Source organism: Bubalus kerabau, chromosome 3 (assembly GCF_029407905.1).
Source record: "Bubalus kerabau isolate K-KA32 ecotype Philippines breed swamp buffalo chromosome 3, PCC_UOA_SB_1v2, whole genome shotgun sequence".
NCBI classification, from domain to species: domain Eukaryota; kingdom Metazoa; phylum Chordata; class Mammalia; order Artiodactyla; family Bovidae; genus Bubalus; species Bubalus kerabau.
Genome location: NC_073626.1, coordinates 183619660 through 183635711, shown reverse-complemented (window position 1 = coordinate 183635711; position 16052 = coordinate 183619660). Strand labels below are relative to the sequence as shown.

The following is a 16052-nucleotide window of genomic DNA, read 5'->3' as shown; positions in this document are numbered from 1 at the left end:
GTGCTCCAATAAAGAGAGACTAAAGCACCCTCAGAAAGATAAATGAACAAATGAATACTGACTGCCACTCCACCCAACCAAAAATGAATTTCATTACCTACCCAGTTCCCTGAGGGAGGAAAAATGCTCCAGGGAAAGGAACAGAACAAGAATCCTGAACCAATTAACAGATCAAGAATTTGTCTTCAAGTTCCCCACTCTCTCAAGAAGAGCCTGTCCTGTCCATAACTGTGCCTGCTTCCAGGAGCTCCCGTGAGACTGAGAAGTCTCACGAAGATTCCTTTCCTATGTCCAACCACTCCTATTCATAGAACCCATTTCCCAGACTCACCCTCTGGTTGCCCCATTGCCCCACCTTCCAGAGAACCCTACTCTAACGAGTCCACAGCTACCACAGGGACCAAGACCACGAGGTCTTCTGGCCACTCTGCTCAAGCGTCTTCTGTTTCGTCAGTACCCTCCACTTCCTTATTCAACACCACTAATAAGACACTGGCACACAGAATCCAGAAAGGGCTAGGAAGGAACTAGCTGTCAGTCACTCCCTCAACCAAAAAGTGATGTGCTCAAAAGAGAAACTTAGTGAAATGAAAATAACCAGGTTTAAAATCTAGTTCTGCCATCGGCTACTTGTATGAACTTAGAGAAATTATTTAACCTCTCAAAGCTCATTTGTTTGTGGTGATCATAACAACACTTACCTCACAGGGTTTTGGTGTAAATATTAAGGGAGATAATGTCTGGCATATAGTAAGTGTTCAATAAATGGCAGACTGGCTGGTAGGCTGAGTGAGAAAACATGTGAGGTGCTTAGCACAGAACCTGGTTCAGAAGGGATCATCAAGAAATGCCTCCCTCTCTCGCAACGGTGGAAAAACTGTACAGGCTACAGAAACTACTCCCTCGCCCCGCGTGGCTGCGCACACTGTGTCACACTTACCATTTAGGTGACTGAAGTTTCCTGTCAATGCTTCTGGCTGCTCCCCTGATGCTTGCTGTCGTGGACACGGTCACGCACTACACTGCAATGGCAGCTGCCTCTTGACCTGGAGAGAATATAAATAGAAGGGCAGAGATACGTAAAATGTGAATCGCACAAGACTGGGCTGAGCCTGTCTCCCTCCTCAGGGAAGAAGGGGCATCTGGCTCTGGAAACTTCCCCTTTCCTATCGGATGGCATGGTCTCAAGACTACACTGTCATTCCTGAAATTAACAAACCTATACATTCCCCAATGGTCTAAACATTCATATGACAGCTTACATCCAGAAGGGATCTCAGAAATCTAGTTCAATGCCCTCATTTTAAGGAAGGAAACTAAACTTGGAAAGAGTGAGTCACACAGCTGCTTAGGGCTGAAGCTGGGATTCCACTAAAAATCAGATGTTCTGCAATATGGGCAAGGAAAAAAACCCAAACATCTGTGGAGTATCCACCACACCCTGGACAATATGTTTTATGTTTTACACCAGACAATACCACAATAATGTTACTCCCTTATAGACAAAGAATCTAAATTTCAACAAGACAAGTGACTTGTCCAACATCTTAGTTGTGAGTGAAAGAGACTTTAAATCCAAGACTGTCCAATTACAAAAGTCATGTCACCATGCTGACTCTCATTGGGGTACCTTCTAGACTTGGTTCTCAAAACAGCCCTGAACCAGCCAATATCAATCAGAACAAAAACAGAGCCTCTTGAACTTTCCTGGTGGCCCAGTGGTTAAGAATCGGCCTGCCAATGCGGGGGACACGGGCTTGATCCCACATGCCTTGGGGCCAGTAAGCCCATGCGCAGCAACTACTGAGCCCGCCCACTGAGCTACTGAAGCCCATGTGTCCTAGGGCCCACGCTCCACAAAGAGAAGCCACTGCAAGGAGAAGGCTGGGCACCAAAACTAGCGAGCTGCCCCTACTCACAACTAGAGAAAGTCCGTGCAGCAGCCAAGACCCAGAGCAGCCAAATAGAAAATAAAACAAAATTTAAAAAATAGAGCCTCTCTGTCTGCAAACTTTACCCCCAGTTTTGTAACAAACCTTCTACAAGAGAGTTGAAAAGCCTCCTAACCCACTGAATCTTACCCCAACTCTGGAGAAGAGTAAACGAAGGTGGAAGATCTAGGTTAAACATCTGTCGATCCCGGTCTTAAGGAAGAATGGAAAGATGGCTTCTAAGCTAGTGGCAAGCTTAGAGGTTTCCGTACGTGGTCCTGCACCCATGGCACCTCCTTTCATCACAGCTGCCCATCCCTCCCTTGCATACCCCCACAGACCACCCTGTGACCTCCCTGTGACCTCCCTGCAAGGTTGCTGCTGCTGCTGCGTCGATTTAGTCGTGTCCGACTCTGTGCGACCCCCATAGACGGCAGCCCACCAGGCTTCCCGTCCCTGGGACTCTCCAGGCAAGAACACTGGAGTGGGTTGCCATTTCCTTCTCCAATGCATGAAAGTGAAAAGTGAAAAGTGAAAGTGAAGTCGCTCAGTCATGCCCGACTCTAGCGACCCCGAGGATTGCAGCCTACCAGGCTCCTCCGTCCATGGGATTTTCAAAAGTACTGGAGTGGGGTGCCATTGCCTTCTCCTGTTGCTAGGTCCCCTTTAATCCAATTTCCACACCTCTACTACCAACCCCATAACACATTCACATATACAGAATCTGCCTGTACCTCCATCCTCCTGGGGAGAAAGGCTAGAATAAAGATGGAGTAGTAATAAAATGATAGCTTTTCCCAAATGGCCTTTAAAAAGACGAAGGCTTGAAGTCTCAAGCCAATAAGACCTAAGAGAGAATTACTGATAAGCGATGAACACAGCTAGAAAAGAAGAAGAAAAAGGACCTGTACTAAGGGCAGCACCCGAGGGACGGCTTGGGCGGGCAGGCTTCAAAAAAAGAATCAATCTAAGCAGATTAAGTGTGGTTGCTATTCAAACAGCAGGACTGGCCCACAGACCTTCGGTCCTGCCCCCTCCACCCTTTTTACACACATACACATCCCTTCCTTTGCATAGCCTAGAACCTTTCCTACATAAAAATTCTAAACTCCAAGAAATGGCCACATAAATCTGGTCTGTCACCCCCATGGTCTCTGCAGCCCTAACAGTGGCAGCAGCGCCTCTACTGAAGCCGCTGCCCCACCTCCAGCCAAAGCTGCTGGCCTATTAATAAAGCCTGGGAGCCCGTCTCTTCAGGACAGGATAGCATACCCTGCCAAAAAGCAAGCAAACAGGAACTCCAGATGATCCTCATTTGTTTTCCACTGACACAGTCTCTCTCCTTATTTCTAAGGGCAAATGATTTCTTTCCTTTGCTCCTGAATGTCACTTACTTCTTGCATCCTCGGTGTACTGGTCCTCTGTCCCCAGAAACAAAGGATAACTGTAAACATCCTCCAACTCTTCAGCGCTGCCTCTTCAGAGCCTTTCGGCCCTGACAGATCTCGCCACGCCACTTGCCCGAGGCACTTCTTCTGGTGCTTTGTGCTGTTCCTGTTGGTGCTAATGGTGGTGGTTCTGCGTGCACGCGCTATCTGTCTAGGAAAGGAGATAAAAGGGCCCTTACAGATCACGCGGAGTCCAACTGCCTCATCTCCCAGAGAAGAGGAGTCCAGCAAAGGAGAAGAAACTGGCCCAAGGTAGCAAAGCTGGCTGAAGTGAACACATTGAGTCCACCTGAGATAATTAACAAGCCACAGAAAGGAAACGCATCAGTCCATCCTCATTTGATTGCTGAACGTAAAGTTCTCTTACTCTCTGGGCTCAGACCTAGGTTGCGGTGACATGACTAAAGGCACCAGGTCAGAACCGTGGGTAAACGCAGGGCCCGCTGTAGTATTAGTAACTGCGTCAGGGGAATGGTGACGCTGGAGTCAGCCAGCACACCAGGCACGCTTGCTCCTTCTGTGGCAAAACCAGGACGAAGAGCCGGTCTGTGGGCCACTCGCCCTGTGCTTCTGCGCGAAGCTGTAGCTGGTGCTGTGATGTGCGGACCTACAACACTATTCCCGCTGTCCCGGTACAGCCAGCATCAGAAGCCTGAAGGGACCGAAGGGCCAGGAGAAGCACCACCACCTGAAATGCTGCTGACCTATAATACATGAGTTAATCCACGCAACAACAAAACTCTCTTAAGTGTGTATCACCTCTGTCCCCAAACACTTTAATAATGGCTAAAATGCCAGTGGGGAGTTCTGCTTCCAGTACACTCCTGTCATGGGCAAACAACCAAACACTCTGAACACAATACAAAAAGAAAGGACTATCTGAAGTGCACAGTGGCCAGCAGCAGAATTTAGAGAGTTGAAAACTGGAAGAAAGGACTGGCAGGGCATGAATTCCCCATTTTTGGAGCTTTGACTTGAGGGCTGTCCAGCTGAAGTTCCAATTAAAAATCAAACCCAAGGCTTTCTGTTCATGGGAACCGGAGGACAGGGAGACCAGGGCAGCCGCAGACAACGAGAAGAAGACAGCCAGACATGGAGAGCCCAGGTTCTGCCTGATGCTCTGCCCAGCCTCCAGCTGACCCTGAACCACAGCTGCATGGGGCAGAATCCAAGGACCTCCGCTAAGGACAAAAGGACCGGGCTGAGACGCGCACAGCCACCCGCCACACGTGAGACAGAATGTGCAACTGAAGTCTGCCCAAGGCACCTGCCTGCCGAAATAAACACAGCAATGGAAACCAGCCTCTATAACATAACATTCACATGCATCCATGTCAAGGACACAATCCGAATCACACGAAGAACTAAAAGAAGTAAACCCATCTGCAAGAGTTAGAAAACAACAACAGCAAATCCACAGAGGCCAACACTAAGATGACCCAGATGTTGGGATTATCAAACAAGGATAGTAAAGCAGCTATTGTAACAGCTATTAAAAGCAGAGAAATTGGTGGTGGCGGGGGGAGGGGGGCCAGGGATGGGGGGTGGAAATTTTAGAATAGAAATGCAGGATCGGAAATTTTAAAGTTCTCTGAATGAGTGGGCTTAAGAAGAGAATGGAGATTATACAGAAAAGACTCGATGAAACTTGTAGGTCAACAGAAATTATTCAAACTGAAATAAATGGGTCATCCACAGTCTCTAGAAAATTCACCCTCAGGCCTTTCACCTAAGTGTATGCGGTGATTACTTTCTGTTATCAGAAAAACAGGTTATCAGAGAGAACCAGAATGACTAAGGATCACAGAGAAACCATTACCTGCAATTCTTTGGACCATCTACTAATTAACCTCCTGTGGCCTTTCAAACATAAGCAAAGAAGAAAGTATAAAGGTGGAGAATGAGAAGGCAGGGGAAAAAATGTAAACCTGAGACAACCATACTATTCAAAGTCCTAAGATTCAAATCTAATGCTCCACTGTCTGTACTGAGAAGCCAGGAGATAGTCATGTTTTCCCCTATAACTGCTGAGGTGGCATTCTCAGGATTATTAGTGAAAAAAGTCAGGAGGGATTTTAACCTTTCTCTGCCCTGTGTGGTCTCTTCAACAAAATCCAACCTAGGAAACAGGCTCCTAGCAGGATGGGGTGGGACCAATCAAACGGCAGTCGGGAGCTGAAGAGAGCAACTTGGCGACAGCCAGCGACAGCCAGCCTCGTGCCAGCACCCCACTGAGGTCATCGCGTTGGAGTTCAGCTGCAAGACTTGTCAGTTTCCGTAAGCCCTGCCCTCCTACCTGGGCCACCTGCCCGCAGGGAAGAGAGTCCAGTGCAAGTGCTCTGTTCTCAAGCGCTGTGATTAATTCTTAAATTGTGTTAATAACAGAGATTTCAACACTTATCTCTGATGGAGGATAATGTCTGCTCGAATTATCTCTACTCGAATAATGTCTTTCCTTTTCTGCTCCTCCCAGGATAACTTATTACTCCTGAAACTCTTAAGATGAGAAGAAGATACTCTCTTATCCTCCATATGACAGATGAGCAAACAGACTGAGAGCTGTGTGACCCTTTTAGGAGACCTTTTAGGAAAGAGAGACAGGACTAGTATCTAGTAATCCCACCTCTGAGCTACAGGGTTTTTCTTCAGTTCACTAAAGAAGCTTTGCCCAACAAAGGGTCAAAAATACAGACTGGAATTGAAAAGAAAGGTCTTAGGCTCTTAAGACCTTATTACTAACAAACAACTGGTAAGACTAGCTTGCGATTAGCATTTCTGTTTAAATGCAGGCCCTCGAGAATGCCACCTGGCTCTTCTGCTTCCTTCCCTAACTAGTAGGTTATAATTGAGACTAGGCCTCCTTGCAATTAGCCCATGTTTGTGGGGTTTAGCAACCGAACCACATGCCTGAAATTGTTGGTTAGTCACCTGCTTTAACAAAGTTGGCTGCTTCAGAAGAACATGCTGGCTGCCTTTAACCTCTAGAAGTCTATCATTAGGGTATCAAGGAGCCATAAGGACTGTAACAAGTAATGGCAAATGGGCTTCCCTGGTGGCTCAGTGGTAAAGAACCTGCCTGCCAATGCAGGAGATGCAGGTTTGATCCCTGGGTTGGGAAGATCCCCTGGAGAAGGAAATGGCAACCCACACCAGTATTTTTGCCTGAGAAACCCCATGGACTGAAGGAGCCTGACGGACTACAGTCCATGGGGTCACAAAGAGTTGGATGTGACTGAGCAACTAAACAACAACGGTGAATGTAGTTAGACAGCAAGTCACAGAAACCACCCTAAGAAGCAAGGAACCCAATGCTTCTGTCACCTAATTTAATCCTCACAGTAACCCTATCAGGAAAATACCATCATGCTTATTTTATAAATGAGAGGAAATTAAAGGTTCAAAGTCATGGAGCTAATAAGTGGTAACTGATAAGTGGAGTCTCACCTAGCTATTTCTGTCCCAAAATTTGCTTTCTCCTCTCCTTTATAACTCTCTAAGCAATCAGCTCTCAGATCTCACCCAAAGAAAAGTCAGTCCTGATCCACAGTCCAAATGTCACAAACCTTCATGAGGTTGATGGGTACTTTGTTCATTCATTCAAATATTGGCTGGTAATGCATTAGGCTCTGGGGCAAGCACTGGGAATAAAACAGTGAGTAGAAACAGATTGTCTTCAAGGCATTTACTGTTTAATACGATACTTTTCTAAGTTCTGACTGGACTTTGCAACCCCATGGACTGTAGCTCACCAGGCTCCTCTGTCCATGGGATTCTTCAGACAAGAACACTGGAATGGGTTTCCATGCCCTCCTCCAGAAGATCTTCTCAACCCAGGGATCAAACCCATGTCCCTTATGACTCCTGTCATGACAGGCAGATTCTTTACCACTAGCACCACCTGGGAAGCCCAGAAAGTTCTTCCTTCCCACACTGGGAGTCAAACCCTGGCCGTCTAGGTGAAAACCAAGAATCCTAACTGCTAGACCATGTGGGACAGGACTAAAGAATCATATAAAATACAAAAATACATGAAATACCATTAATAGAAAGTGACCCGCTGGCCTAGGTCTACAAAAGCTCCAACCAGGGTGAGAACGTTCCAAGTAGAAGAGGGAGCACAGTGAGCTAGCGGAACTAAAGTAAGTCTATGTAACCAAAGAGGGAGAAACATTAAATACAAGAGACGCAATGAGGCGGGAGACATTTGGAGAGAGTCCTATCATGTAGGCCCCTGGAGCCCAAATTATGGGTTTGCGTCTTTATCCAAACAGCTTAAGTCATCTAAGTGTTAAAAAGAGATAACTTTTGAAATATGTACACATTTCAAGAAGATCACTTTGACTTCAGTATGAACAACAGATGGAAGGAGGTAAAGATGGTGCCAAGAGATCAGAAAGGAGGCGGGTCCTGTGGTCCAGAAGCAGCAGTAACAGGGCACATCACTGATGCCCCAGCGCACCCGCGATGTACCAGGCCCTGCTCGCCTGGTACATACCATTTATATCAACGAACTTAATCCTCACAGCAACTCTGTGAAACAGATACTATATTCAGTACTAAACAGATACGACTTGATTTAAGGTTAAGTAACGTAACGGAATTACACCCCTCCCCGTTGTGCCCTCACTTTCCTCACGGCTGGTCCTGTGCATTCCTTCTTCATATTCAACCAGTAAAACTTCAGCCCTTGTTAAACCAAATTAACAACCTCTCCAGGCCAACACCAAAGCATCTAAATTATAACCTAACTTGTATCTCTAGAGAAAATATAACCATATTGACTGATAAGATTTTAAATTGATCACCACAAATTTCCAACAATTTTCTCTCAAAGCTGCCAGCAATCCTGCTACATTTCCCTTAGTAGGTTCACTTTTCTACTCCCCAAGATGATTCACATCTTTTTTCCCTCCCGATAAACCTCCAGCCCCCAGCAGCTAATAACCCTGTCACCAAGAGGAAACATTCAGTAGTATCCAGTTCACTATGTTCTTTATCTGATATGCATGTATCCTTGCTGAAATGGAACTTTTGTTAAATACAGGTTGACATCAAGGTGGCTCCCCAGTCAAATCTGAAACAGTATCAAAACCAAGAAGCAACAGTCAGACCATCATTTTTCTAACTTCAGATCTAACCACACACCAGCATTCTGCTTCCCCTACTGTGATAATGAAGAGTCTCCACTGGTATATAAAGTACAACCTTTCATACCTACTATGGCTCTAGTTTCCTCTTAGCTTCATATACAGTTATCCCTACTCCCTCTTACATCATTGTTTTCTCTCTTTAAAGATTCGCGTCCACCAGCATACAAACATGCTCAAGAAATTAGCTACTTGAAGTCTGATCCACAAACTTGGCACTGGCTCACAAACTGTTACGAGGATGATGTCATTGTTCAGTCGTTCAGTCACGTCCACCTCTTTGCGACCCCATGACTGCAGCACACCAAGCATCACCATCTCCCAGAACTTGCTCAAACATATGTCCACTGAGTCAGTGATGCCATCCAATCATCCTGTCCTCTGTCGTCCCCTTCTCCTTCTGCCTTCAATCTTTCCCAGCATCAGGGTCTTTTCCAATGAGTCAGCTCTTTGCATCAGGTGGCCAAAGTCCTGGAGCTTCAGCTTCAACATCAGTCCCTCTAATATTTATTCAGGATTGATTTCCTTTAGGATTGACAACTTTGATCTCCTTGCAGTCCAAGGGACTCTCCCACACCACAGTTGAAAAGCATCGATTCCCTGGCACTCAGCTTCATTATGGCCCGACTCTCACATGCATGCATGACACTGGAATAACCATTTCATGACACTGGAATAACCATTTGACTATTTCTGTACCACTACAGGTACAGCAATTGAGAGGCCGGATGTAGACGTTTGTGCGGCAACGTGACACTGCTGTGACATCCAAGCACACGATCCGTGGGCTTCTCAAATGGTAGACCAGTAAGGGTATTGGTGAGCTCAAATAGTGAGTCATGTGTGAAGTGAGCTATGTACAGATCATACACAGTACTACCATATATGGCTTCCCTGGAGGCTCAGATGGTAGAGTCCGCCTGCAATGCAGGAGACCTGGCTTTGATCCCTGGGTTGGGAAAATCCCCTGAAGAAGGAACTAGCAACCCACTCCCAGTAGTCTTCCCTGGAGAATCCCATGGACAGAGGAGCCTGGCAGGCTACAGTCCCCGGGGTCGCAAAGAGTCGGACACAACCAAGCGACTAGCACTTTTACTTTCACACTTTCAGGTCCGAGGCCACATTTGAGAAGCAAGATTCTAGAATTTCTGATCTTAAAAAACAAGACCAAAAAAAAAAAGAATAAACTCTCTCTCGAGCTCACTTCCTCCACCACTCCAGCTCCAATGTCTCTTCTCTTGAAAGGTTGTCTACACTCTCTGTTCCTCCTCTCTCCTCCTCTCAGTTCACTCCAGTCTTCTATCCTCAGCACACCAGACTGTTCATAAGGGTCAAAGGCCTCAATGTTGCCAAATTCTAGACCATCTCTTTGACGTCTAAACAGCATTAACACAAATAACCACTCTTTCGCCATCAAAACACTTTCTTCCTTAATTGCAGGACAGCATACTTTCCTGAACTTCTGCCTACTCCACTGCCTCGCTGTCACTCATTTTTGTTGGCTCCTCCTCTACTCGACAAGCACCGTGTCCTGGGCCTCTTTATCTGCAACCTCATTTCTTTGGGTAACCTCATCCAGTCCCAGCACTTTTGAAGCCCAATGGCTGCAAAAGCTTTCCTCAGCAGTGACCGCCCCCCACCCCAAACTCCAGTAGCATATCCAACAAGTTACCTGACATCTCTACCCAGACATCTAATCAACATCAAATCCACAGTCTCATGTATTTTTTAAATTTACTGAAAACTTTTATATGTGGAATTAGCCAGCTCAGTTTAGATGATCCCAATTTTGTTGGCAACAGCCAAAGCACCATAGTCAGAAGCCAATCAAACAAATGGCTTCTCTCCATCAGGCCTGATCGGGGTGTTGACCTTAGTCGCATCAGTGTCCTAGAGCTTCTCACAGCCGTTTAGTTTGGTGCTGGTTGGTCCCGACATCCACAGTGAACACCAGTGTGTTGCTGTCTTCTATCTTCTCCATGGCTGATTTGGGGGAGGGGGTGGGGAGAGATTTGATGATGGCATAGTGAGTGGTCAAGTTTGTTCCTCCAAGGGGCGGCTCTTCCAAGAATATTTGGGCTGCCTCCTTAGCTGCAGTGTTTTGGGCCACTGGAAGGTGGGCAACGTCTGGATCTTCTATTTTTGTGGTTGTAGACACCTTTTAACACTGCTTTCTTGGCCTTAAAAGCCCTTGCTTTGGCTTTGGAAGGGGCAGGGGCTTCCTTCTTCACCTTTGGTGCCATTTTTGTGAAAAGCTTCTTATACTCTTGTTGGTCTTCACTGTCCACTCTTCTCTCCCCAACGCCATTCCTCTTTCCCCATCTCAGTTCACAGCCACACCATCCACCCAACTGTCCAGGCCAAACACCTGGAATCATCCTGGATTCTTCTTTCCCTCACGTGCCACATGCAAATCCACCACCAAGTCCCATCAACTCTACTTTCAGATTTTCTGGAGTCTGTCCCTCTACCCTCTACACTCCAAATAAGCACTCTGGTCCAAACACCTAGACTCTGACCCTACCAACTGCAATAGCCTTTCCTTAAGTCTCCCTGCTACTGGCTGTCCCCATTCACCAAATAATGGTGAATTAAATTTCTAAAAATTTAATCAGATCAAGACTCTAATCTCTAATGGCTTTCCCTTTCACTTAGTATAATACAAAGTCCTCACCACGGCCTACAAGACCCTACATAATCTGGCCCCTACATCTCCGACCTCATCGCCCACCAGGTTCCCCCTCACTTTCTGTTCCTTGCACACACATTGTACATTCTCGTCTTAGGGCCTCTGCACTGTTCCCTTCCCTTTGTACAGCTAGCTCCTTTTAGTCACTGAAGAGTCAGCTTAAATTTCACCACCTCTGTGAAGACTTGACCAGCCGATTTAAAGTAGCTCTCACCCTCTAACCTATCACCCTAGTTATCCTCACCTTAACACTCAACCCTATCTGACACTTTGTCTATTTGTTTATTGCTTGTCTCTTCCTCCCCACCCCTACCATCGCCTTCTGTTAGCCCTTCACGGTATCCCCAAGGTCTAGAACAGAGACTGACTGACAATAAATCAGCACAGGGAAGTGATCTAGGCTGGAGACATGCGTTTATGAGTCATGTGTAAGAGGTGTGGCTACTAAAGTCAATGGGGCAGATGATATCGCCCAGGGAGAGTGTCCACTACAAGGAGAGAGGAGGGCCTGGGACAGCAGAGCATTTAATAGCTGAGGAATGGAGGATGCGCCTGCAAAAACAACGAGGAAGACAGTAAGTCACTGGAGCCAAGAGAAGAGAGGGTTTGTTTCCGGAAAAGCTGGGTGGTCAACAGTGTCATCTTGACTGAGAAAATTAAAGACGGAAAGTGTCTGTTGAATTCAGCTTCATGGAGAACATCAGTGACCTTAGTAAGAGGTGTTGCACTGAAATGATAAGCGCAGAAGCCAGACCGGAGCTGAGTGAGTAGAGAGAGGCAGTGAGTATAGACAACTTTTTTTGAAAAGTTTGGCTATTTGAAAGCAAAGGTGATGGATTAAAGAGAATGTGGGGCTGAGGAAGAAGAGTTGTTCTGCTTCTGTTTAAAGAGTTGCTTTGCTTTGTTTCTTGTGTCACTCGTCCAAGCAGCACCGCTGCATTCACACGCTGCAAGTCACCCAGAAGTTTCACGCCCTCACACCCAGCTCAGGACACCGCCTAAATGAAACTTTGGACTGGTTCCTAAATGCACAGAGTCTCTAGAAGTTTTTGTTTACATGTACATCTCATCTGCGCTTCTATATTCTTTCACTAAGTGCTGTCAGGAACAGAATACTGGGCTTTCTTACTAAAAGGCCTGCGTTTAAAAGGTTTTCTGCTGCCATTTTAACTTCAAGGCACAACTGGGGGTCATTATTTCTACCCCAACAAGAAGTCTGTTTCCATTCTATAGCCCCGAGAGCACTTCCCTTTGTCTTTCTTCCACACTCCCTCTCCACCCTGCCTGCTCCCCAGGCAACACACTATAATGGGAAGAGCACACTTAGTCTTAGGAGCTGGGAATCTGGGTTCCCACTATAATTCAGTCTCCTATCAGGTCAGGGGCTAAATCTCATGATCTTAGTTGTTTTCAAGTGGATACAGAAATGATAATATCCAAACTTCATGGCAGTGTTTGTTGTAAGAGTTATATAAGTGCCTAAGCACACAGGCCTAGCATCAAATACATGCTGCTAAGTCGCTTCAGTCGTGTCCGACTCTGTGTGACCCCCTAGATGGCAGCCCATGAGGCCCCCCGTCCCTGGGATTCTCCAGGCAAGAACACTGGAATGGGTTGCCATTTCCTTCTCCAATGCATGAAAGTGAAGACGCTCAGTCGTATCTGACTCTTAGTGACCCCATGGACTGCAGCCTACCAGGCTCCTGCATCCATGGGATTTTCCAGGCAAGAGTACGGGAGTGGGGTACCTTCGCCTTCTCCGAAATACATGCTACAAATGTTAATTCAATTTTCTTCTCATTAGCATTCTGATTAAACCTTACATCCCCTGCCCAAGTTCATTTAGTTTCTCTTTTCCTCTGTCTATGCGCACCAAGAAAAGGAGAAGAAGCTTGAGAAATTTACTTGCCCAGTTCCAACCTAAAGAGTTTTAAAGTAGTACTAAAAAAGGTGGGTGGGTGGGGCCAGAGGTGTAACCAAGCAACATCTAAAAGGGCAGGGAGGATCCCTGAGTGAGAAGAAACAGGTCAGGCTCCCTGCCAGGGTCTCCCATGACCCCCTCCAAGCTCCTTCTTGCAGTTGAGGCTGTGTCTCTGTATCATGCTCTTTTAGTAAGTCATGCCTGCCAACAAGTCTCAAGCCAATGCCTTCAGTATTAAAAACAAAACACTCATATACACACACTGGGATGTACAGAAGGTGATGGGATCCTAGGTCCTAGTCTTTCTCCAATTTATTAGTTCTGGACCCTTGTAGAGAATTATTCTAATTCTCTTACTCAGAAAAACTTTACTCAAAGTTTCCTCATTTGTTAAGACAGAAACAACAATCTGCCATGCCTACAAGAGTGGCAGTATCACACTCGACAGTGCATGTGACAGTGCTCTGCACACCTAACACGCGGTTACTGGTATACGACAGGTCCACAAAGCAGTTAGAGCTTACCTTTGGCCAGGTTAGGTGTAAGTCTGACTGACAACGTCCCCAGTTCCGGTGTACTCTGTTCTATGACCCAAGGCTACCTATCTCCAACCCAAGTCCCTCTGTCCCTGGCACCTGAAAAACCTATATTCTTTCTAAATCCACATGATTCCCTTATCTTAGCAAGGTTTCTTGAACTTCTCTGACTAAATTGCTCCATGTCCCCAAAAAGGTAAAGACATTAGACTTGATCTCAAATGGCTTGGATATTCTAAGCCACTCCATCTTATCTTTCAAAGCATTTCATCTCTCTACTTGAGCAACTTCCAGTCTGCTTTGCATTATAGCTTTATCTTATATCATCTCCTAAGGAGAGAGCAGAAGCTTGTCTCACTGAGTTTAATATTCCCCATAGCACTTAACATAGAGCTCTGTACACAGAAAGCACTCAAAAAGTACTGGCTGAATTGACTCCATGCTGATTTCTCATTTTTAGCACTTACTGTCCATTCCACACAATAAGTATATACTATCTTATCCTTTCATATTCCTTTTGTAGCTCCCTAAGCCTGGTACAATGTGAAACACAGTCAGTATTTTCTTAAGAATTGGTGACTAGTTCATTTCTTAAGATTTTTTACCTTGATCAACCTCTGAGCCAATCAACCTATCCTACTTGTGATTTTTAACAACTGCTGGTTACTAACATAAATAAACACGACATTTATCAGACTATCATAGAAGGAAATTGCATAACAGAGTTATTACATGGATAGAAGCAAGTGGAATGCAGGGGTTAGAGGCACTTTTTCTCTCCAGTGGCATCAATAACATGGTCAAAAGGCAGAGTCAGCAGACCTGGACTCTAAGTTCATCTCTAGAAGGGAAGTGATCTTCCAAATTAGCTCCCAGTGATCTCCACCTCCTAGTATCCATGTTCTATGGGGGCTCCTCCCCTTGAGTGTGGGCTGGACCTAATGACTTGCTTCTAATAAACAGAATATGGCACGAGTTATGAGACGTCATTTCTAAGATTAGGTACAAAGGACTGAATTCTTTCTTGCTGCCTGTCTCTCTCTCCTTCTCGCTCTTCACTCACTCTCTCGCTACCTCTTGTCTGATGAAGCTAGTTGCTACCCTGGACAGGCCCATGTGGAAAGGAATTTAATGTCTGCCTGCAATGTACGAGACTCAGGTTTGATTCTTGGGTCAGGAAGATCACCTGGAGAAGGAAATGGCAATCCATTCCAGCATTCTTGCCTGGAGACTCCCTTGGACAGAGGAGCCTGGTGGGCTACAGTTCATAGGCTCACAAAGAGTCAGATACAACTGAAGCAACTCAGAATGCTCACAACTACCCACCAACCAACAAGGAACTGAGGTCCTCAGTCCCACACCCCAAATGAATTGAATCCTGCCAATGACCACTGAGAGAACTTTGAAGCTGGCACATGACGAAGTGACTGCAGCCCTGGAGGACACCCTGACTGCAGCCCTGGATGAGATCCTGAAGCAGGGGACCCAGCTAAGCCCGGCCCAGGCTCCTAACCCACAGAAGTTGTGATATAATAAATGCATATTGTTTTATGCTGTTAAATTGTGTTATGTGGCAACATATAGCAAAGACACTCTGGTATTAAACAAAAACAGGGTGGGTGGGTGGAGAGAAACTATGGATTAAAAGATTCTTAAATGGCATATCAATCACAAAGTACGGACCACATTAAAACTGTAAAAAAACAAAACAGAATCATTACATTGATGAAATAATTAGAAGTTGAATGACTAGATATCTGATGATATTAAAGAATTCTTATTAACTTTTTGACATGAAATTAAAAATGTGGGTTTGCTTGGTTGGTTTTTTTGTTTGTTTTTTGGATTGTACTCTGCAGTTTGGGTGGGGGGCGGGCGGGGGGCGGGCGGGGGGTGTGTCTCAGTTCCCAGACCAGGGACTGAAACCAGGCCCTTGTCAATGAGAGTATGGAATTCTAACCATTGGACCACCAGGGAATTCCCAGATTACTTTTTTTTTTTTAAGTTAACTTTTATTTAAGGATACACACCGAAATGCTTACAGATGAAATGATTTGATGTCTGGAATTTGCTTCAAAATAATACAGGATGGGGTTTCAAAATAATACAGGATGGGGTCAAGTGGATGAGGGTATAAATTATAAAAATGAAACAAGATGGCCATAAGTTTTTAACTCTTGCAGCTGTGTGGGTACATGGGAGTTTGTTATGAAGTTTCCTTTTGTTTAAGTTTGAAACTCTCTGTAACAAAAAGCCTAAGAAAGAGGCAGAGATGGGTAAAATCCAAGACCCAAGGGTCCTCCTAGTTCCAATAATCTGGGCCACAGCACCTCAGACCCTATGCTGTAACCTTCCCTGGGTTTCCTGAACTGGATTTAAC

At 45.7% G+C, this 16052-nt stretch overlaps 1 protein-coding gene across 7 annotated transcripts in view; it reads right to left on the bottom strand.

Annotated features, from left to right (window-relative positions):
- Positions 1–16052, bottom strand: part of LUZP1 (leucine zipper protein 1) — a 95475-nt gene that overhangs the window by 28788 nt on the left and 50635 nt on the right. For 5 of the 7 annotated variants that reach the window (XR_008712264.1, XM_055574197.1, XM_055574194.1 and 2 more), the window contains 2 exons: positions 3326–3530; positions 941–1046 (listed from right to left, as the gene is read on the bottom strand). The gene's annotated coding sequence lies outside the window, so the exon portion shown is untranslated. The remainder of the gene's footprint in view (positions 1–940; positions 1047–3325; positions 3531–16052) is intronic. The other 2 variants (XM_055574195.1, XM_055574198.1) reach the window with 2 other exon arrangements.